The sequence below is a fragment of the Triticum urartu genome, chromosome 1 (genome assembly GCF_003073215.2).
Source record: "Triticum urartu cultivar G1812 chromosome 1, Tu2.1, whole genome shotgun sequence".
In the NCBI taxonomy this organism is placed as follows: Eukaryota; Viridiplantae; Streptophyta; class Magnoliopsida; order Poales; family Poaceae; genus Triticum; species Triticum urartu.
Genome location: NC_053022.1, coordinates 211,595,387 through 211,602,999, shown reverse-complemented (window position 1 = coordinate 211,602,999; position 7,613 = coordinate 211,595,387).

Sequence of the window (7,613 nt, the reverse complement as noted above, 5' to 3'; positions counted from 1 at the left end):
AATGAAGAGTAACATACACTAGTACATACATATATTCCTAGAATATGTTACTATCTTCATAGTGGACAGTAACATAGGTGTGGTGTCATGCAAAGCTCCATTTGTTAGGTTATAGACTCATACTGCATTGGGACATGTGATGTTACAGTAACTAGCTAAGTTACTAGAACTACCTCTCTCTTCATTAACTCATTGCCACACAGACAAATTTGCTGAGTTGGACTTGAAGTTACTGCTGAAATTACTCCCATTGTGGCTAGTCTCAGTATCCGCCGTCCACAAAATATATTTACTATCGTTATAAAGGCTACTCAAGGTAATTAGAGCTGACGATAAAAGCCTCAATTTCACCTCTTTGTAATTAATAGGAGAATAATAATGAACTCTTGACGAGGCTGCGTCTACCATAGTGAACACTGGCTTTGTGATTAATAGGAGAATAATAAATAACTCTTGGCGAGGCCGCGTCCACCTTAGTGAGGACTGGCGTGTAAGTACAGTAATGACGTGTGTGGTACGAAGTGTTGGAAATATTAGCACTTTTCCGATTAGACTAATCCACGAGTAAACAGTAAGCATGGCATAAACGGTATACATCTCATAGTGATACCTAAACATACTAGCACATACAGAACATAGAAGCGAACCATCTATGAGCAGCACATATACGGCTAGCATAAGTACGAGTAAACGAGGGATGGACAGATCATACCCTTCGGTTGACCAGGCCAACGCGGCGGCGGCGGCGGCGGCCTCGGCGTCGTCCATGGCCTTCTTCTTGGTGGCGGCGTCATCGACCATGGTGTCGATGTAGGAGAAATAGTGGAAGCAAAGGCGAATAGAGCTGGGGATGGATCGGGAGCAGTCGCGCCGAGACGCTCCCCAAAAACATTATTGCCGTTCTCCCGGGCAGGATCTCGAACGACAGGGTTTCGGAGGCACCTGCTCTCTCGACCAACCATGCACGCGCTCGTCGGGATGGGATCGCGGGAAGCAACATAGTGAGAGGAACAGTAGATGACGGCTAGGGTTGTGCGAGAGGCAGTGAGTGAACTGAGTTAGGGTTCACTCCACTGGCCAGCGTCTTCTTATATAGGCCGTCGGGTAGATGGGCCCGGGCTCAGGCCCACGACCGAGTCTGTGAACAGCCCACGGTTCAACGTCTCGGACAGTGGTACTTTCGTAAGCGACTCGTTAATTAATCTGAGATTAATTAACCATTTCTGACCGGAAAAAATATGCTTCGGCTCGGCTCATTTCCACAACTCGCAGCGCGCACGTCGTGACGAGGCGAGGCGAGGCGAGCGACGAAGGAGGAGGAGCGTGCATGTACAACTCCTATTCCCAAGCTCCTAATAGCAAGTGATGGAGCGGCCCTTTATAAAGAAGTCTCACTCTTCTTACTGTAGCAGTATGGTACTAAACTTTCCACACTTCCCACCACTTGACATACACATGCATGGGCCTTAGAGATTAACCAGGGATTATTGTCTTATATGGGACTAAGACCATCCATAATCCAACAATCCCCCACCAGATTTCGAGGCACATAAGTTTGTCAATTGTTCCAAACAATCTTTGATATATCAGAATTTTCAGTGAAGACTGTTAAGTTGAACTTCCATCTAGAGCAATGGGATTAGATTTATTCAGAACTGGACAATGGACTATGTCTTAAATTGTCAGTTTGGCGTATAGAAGGTTCGCCCATTGTGAGCTGGTACGAGGTTGCCGAAGGCTAAACCCCACGGGTAAAGCTTATTAGTCATACTTCGTGCCTTCTCATGAACTTCCTAGAGATCACCCAATCTCATAGACTGTGACCAGCAGTCGGGCTCACATAGGTGTGTTCCTTTAAAGAATGCTATGTTGGTTAGCATCTTGCTTACATAAGCTTTGGAACACATTAAGACAAAAGTCAGCCTGCCTTACAGAATTGAGAGTATTATTGCATCTCCAACGAAGTGGGTTAATTGAGGACACTCTCCTCAGTTGACCGTTGGATTGTTTTGTTGGGGAACGTAGTATGCAATTTCAAAAAAATTCCTACGGTCACGCAAGATCTATATAGGAGATGCATAGAAACTAAAGGGGAGAGTGTGTCCACGTACCCTCGTAGACCGAAAACAGAAGCGTTAGGTTAACGCGGTTGATGTAGTTGAACGTCTTCACGATCCAACTGATCCAAATACCGAACGTACGACACCTCCTTGTTCAGCACACGTTCAGCACGATGACGTCCCTCGAGCTCTTGATCCAGTAGAGGGTTGAGGGAGAGTTTCATCAGCATGACGGCGTGGTGACGGTGTTGATAATGTGATCCGCGCAGGGCTTCGTCTAAGCACTACGACAAAATGAGCGAGGTGGTAAACTGTGGAGGGGGGCACCACACATGGCTAAGAAACAATTGATGTGCCTTTGGGATGCCCCCTGGCCACATATATAAAGGAGGGGGGAGAGAGGCCGACATCTAGGAGGGGCATGCCAGGGGGGAGTCCACCTTGGACTCCCAGTCCAAGTAGGTTTCGGCTCCCTCCTTTTCCTTTGTTCCACCGGAGGGAATAGGAAGGAGAGGGAGAGGGAAAGGGAAGGGGGCGCCGCCCCTCCTCCTTGTCCTATTTGGACTCCCAAGGAGGGGGGCGCGCGGCCACCCCACGCGGGCTTCCCTCTCTCTCCCTTAGGCCCATGTTGGCCCAATACTTCCCCGGGGGTTCCGGTAACCCCCCGGTACTCCGGAAAAATACTCAAATAACTTGGAACCATTCCAATGTCCGAATATAACCTTCTAATATATGAATCTTTACCTCTCGACCATTTCGAGACTCCTCGTCATGTCCGTGATCTCATCCGGGACTCCGAACAAACTCCGGTCACCAAAACACATAACTCATAATACAAATCATCATCGAACGTTAAGCGCGCGCGGACCCTACGGGTTCGAGAACTATGTAGACATGACCGAGACACATCTCCGGTCAATAACCAATAGCGGAACCTGTATGCTCATATTGTCTCCTACATATTCTATAAAGATCTTTGTCGGTCAAACCGCATAACAATATACGTCATTCCCTTTGTCATCGGTATGTTACTTGCCCGCGATTCGATCGTCGGTATCATCATACCTAGTTCAATCTCGTTACCGGCAAGTCTCTTTACTTGTTCCGTAATGCATCATCTCGCAACTAACTCATTAGTCACATTGCTTGCAAGGCTTATAGTGATGTGCATTATCGAGAGGGCCCAGAGATACCTCTCCGATACACAGAGTGACAAATCCTGATCTTGATCAATGCCAACTCAACAAACACCTTCGGAGACACCTTGATGTAGAGTGGAACCCTAGATGGCCGATCTTTCACGAAAGGAGCGGATCCCTACGAGGAACACGAAGAACACGAGGGGGAAAACGAGGGGAAACACAAGAGAAACGCTCAACCAACAAGAAATAGATCATACATGTGCTAGATTCCCGAAACACAAACAGATACACGATGATCCAAGGTCAACAAAGGACGATACAAGTAACCGGTTCTTCTCCTAGAAGGAGGTCTTGATGGGGCCGCCCAAGAGGGGGTCTTGAATCCAAGTTGATCTTCTCCGAAGAGGGGCCGCAGTCTCTCTCGAGGAGGAGATCGGTATGGATGAGCGAAGCTCTATCTCAAAATATGAGCTAAACCAACGCTAACCCTGGCTAGGATAAATGGGGGGTCTATTTATAGTCTAAGTGCAAAAGGGGCAAAGTGAAGGGGTACATGGGCCTCGGGCCCGAATCTGGACGCAGCCAGGTACCGGACGTCCGTTGGGGACCGGTCGTCCGGTGTCTGAGGAGCTGCCAGACGTCCGGTGTCCTCCGGTCGTCCGCTGGTTCTGCTCTGTGATGGGGGCACCGGACGTCCGGAGGCTCCGGACTTCCGCTGATGTTGCCTCGGGTGCTGGTGCACCGGTCGTCCGGTCCGGACCGGACGTCCGCTCGTTCGCTTCGGGTGCAGGGGCACCGGTCGTCCGGTCCGGGCCGGACGTCCGCTGGCTGGAGCTCGGCTGACGCTTCAGGCGCCGGACGTCCGGTCCCGGCCGGTCGTCCGATGGCTGGGAAATTTCCTGCAGCTCTTCTTCTCCGTCTTCTCGTCCATCTTCCTCTTCTTCTTGTCCTTGCTCCTTAGATTCTCCATTGTGCCTGAGTATGCATAATGTATCCATATGAGGTAGTAGCCATGCTTCATGCGCATCGGAGTGGAATTGTGAGAGGAGAGATGTCACCTCGGTTTCAAGGGCTCTTGCACGTGATCGAGTCATGGCCCGGTAGGCACTTGGTGAGACGATGGTAGGTCCATGGGGATGACCTTGGGATGCTCCGCATCATCTCCCCTCCCTTGGGGAAGATCCGTCCTCGGATCAAAATCTTCATCACCATGGAAAGGAGAGAGATCTTTGACGTTGAAGATGTCACTCACGTTGTACTTGTCGCGTGGAAGTTCGATCTTGTAAGCGTTGTCATTGTAGCGTGCAAGCACCTTGAAGGGTCCATCCGCTCGTGGACTAAGCTTGGATTTGCGTTCTTGTGGGAAGCGGTCCTTGCGAAGGTGTAGCCACACTTGATCACCAATGTTGAAGACCATAGGTTGCTTGTTCAAGTTGAGCTTGGTCGCAAGGCGTTGAACTTGGCGCTCGATGGTGTTTCTTGTATCTTCATGCATCTTCTTGAGATGTGTCACACGCGCACTTGCATCCAAATTGATGCGCTCTTGTAGTGGTAGGGGAAGAATGTCCAATGGTGACAATGGGTTGAATCCATAAACGACCTCGAAAGGCGACTTGCCGGTTGTTGAGTGTCTTGCTCGGTTGTAGGCGAACTCGGCGATAGGTAGGCACTCCTCCCACTCCTTGATGTTCCTCTTGATGAGTACTCAAAGTAAAGCGGAGAGTGTGCGGTTTGTCACCTCCGTTTGACTGTCGGTTTGAGGATGGTATGCCGTGGAGAAGAGTAGCTTGATTCCGATTTTTGCGCATAGAGTCTTCCAAAAGTAGCTAAGGAACTTGACGTCGCGGTCCGGGACGATAGTCTTTGGTACTCCATGAAGGCGCAAGATTTCCCTACAAAACAAATTTGCAATATGTGAAGCATCGTCTATCTTGTTGCATGGAATGAAATGAGCCATTTTGGAGAAACGGTCCACGACAACAAAAACGGAATCCTTTCCATTTCGAGTTTTAGGCAAACCAAGCACAAAGTCCATGCTAATATCTTCCCATGGTTGATATGGAATTGGAAGTGGCATATAGAGGCCATGAGATTGGGCTTTAGACTTAGCTTTGCGACATGTAGAACAACGGTTGGTGAAGCGATTGACGTCGTGATGCATCTTGGGCCAAAAGTAGTTCTTGGAGAGCGTAGCAAATGTTTTGTCGCGTCCAAAGTGTCCCATGAGTCCGCCTCCATGAGATTCCTGCAAAAGCAACAAACGAAAAGAGGACTCGGGGATGCAAAGTTTGTTAGCTCTCAGAAGATATCCATCTTTGATGTAGTATCGATCCCAAGAAGTATGCATCAAACACTTGGCATAAGGTATGGCGAATGTAGGATCATGTTCATACAAGTCTTTGATATGCTCAAAACCAATGACATTCAACTCAAGGTTAGTGACAAGCATGCATATACGGGAAAGCGCATCCGCCACAACATTTTCTTTACCCTTAATGTACTTGATGACATAAGGAAAAGACTCAATAAATTCACTCCATTTAGCATGACGCTTGTTCAACTTAGTTTGACCCTTAAGGTATTTAAGTGTTTCATGGTCGGTATGGATGATGAACTCATGTGGGCGAAGGTAATGTTCCCATTCATGCAAAACTCGCACTAAAGCATATAGCTCTTTGTCATAGATGGGGTAATTGAGTTGCGCGTCGGATAATTTCTCACTAAAGTAAGCTATGGGGCGCTTCTCTTGCGTTAACACACCTCCTATGCCATTACCGCTAGCATCGCAATGAATCTCAAAAGGTTTGTCGAAGTTGGGTAATGCAAGGACGGGAGCATGAGTAAGCAAGTTCTTAAGCTCATTGAAAGCAATATCTTGAGGTGTTCCCCAAACAAACGGTGCATTTTTCTTACTCAAAGCATGTAAAGGTGAAGCAATGGTGCTAAAATCCTTCACAAATCTACGGTAGAAACCGGCTAAACCAAGAAAACTACGCACTTGTTGCAAATTGGTTGGTTGGGGCCAAGTTTTAATAGCATTGATCTTAGATTCATCAACATGAACACCCTTAGAAGAGACCACAAAACCCAAGAAAACGAGCTTATCAACACCAAATAGGCATTTCTCCATATTAGCATAGAGACGCTCTTTTCTAAGAGTTTGCAATACGGTGCGGACATGGGTGACATGTTCTTGGATAGATTTGCTAAACACAAGAATGTCATCGAAGTAAACCACAACAAATATACCAATGTAAGGGCGAAAGACATGATTCATAAGGCGCATAAAAGTGCCCGATGCTTCCGAGAGACCCATAGGCATGACTAACCACTCATACAAACCAAACTTGGTTTTGAAGGCGGTTTTCCATTCATCACCCTCTTGTATGCGGATTTGATAGTAACCACTCTTAAGATCAATTTGGGAAAATATAGTGGCACCGCTAAGTTCATCAAGCATATCATCAAGGCGTGGAATGGGGTACCTATATCTAACGGTGATAGCATTGATAGGTCTACAATCGGAGCACATGCGAAAGCTACCGTCACGTTTTGGCACAAGAATGACCGGTACGGCACACGGACTCAAACTTTCACGCACATGACCATGGTCTATGAGATGCTTTACTTGCCTTTGTATTTCTTTGGTTTCTTCGGGGTTGACGTGGTATGGAGCTTTGTTGGGAAGTGGCACTCCGGGGATGAGATCAATTCGGTGCTCAATGCCTTGTAGTGGAGGTAGACCCGGAGGTAGCTCATCGGGGAAAACATCTTGGAATTCCTGCAAGAGAGAACATAACACCAAAGGTAGATCGTGAGAGTTGTTAGTTGTTGTGGCCTTGTCCTTGCACAATAGGACATATTGTAGGACACTTGATGGGTTCTCACACACTTCTCTCATCTCACGTTTGGTGGCAAAGAGAACTAAGTTTTTCTTGTCGCTCATCGTGGAGTCACTCAATTTGGGCTTGTGGCCCTCACTCTCTTTTGGGTGGATCACTCTCTCACTGTTTCCTCCATGATGGGTGGCTTGCTTGTCGGCGAGCACTTGGCTTGGAGACATAGGACGTAGCACGAACTCTTTCCCTTTCATCTTGAAGCTATAGTGATTTGTACGCCCATTGTGAATGACACCTCGGTCAAATTGCCATGGCCGTCCAAGGAGGAGGTGGAAAACGGTCATCGGAAGGACATCACATTCCAATGTGTCTTCATAGGCGCCGATCTTGAAAGAGACTTGTACTCTATGCTCGACTTGTATGGTGCCGGTGCCGCTTAGCCATTGAACCTTGTAGGGGTGAGGGTGCTTCATCTTGACCAATTGGAGCTTGGAGCATAGTTCTTCACTTGCTAAGTTGTGGCAACTCCCTCCATCGATGATGACCTTGACGGATCGTCCATTGATGCCGGC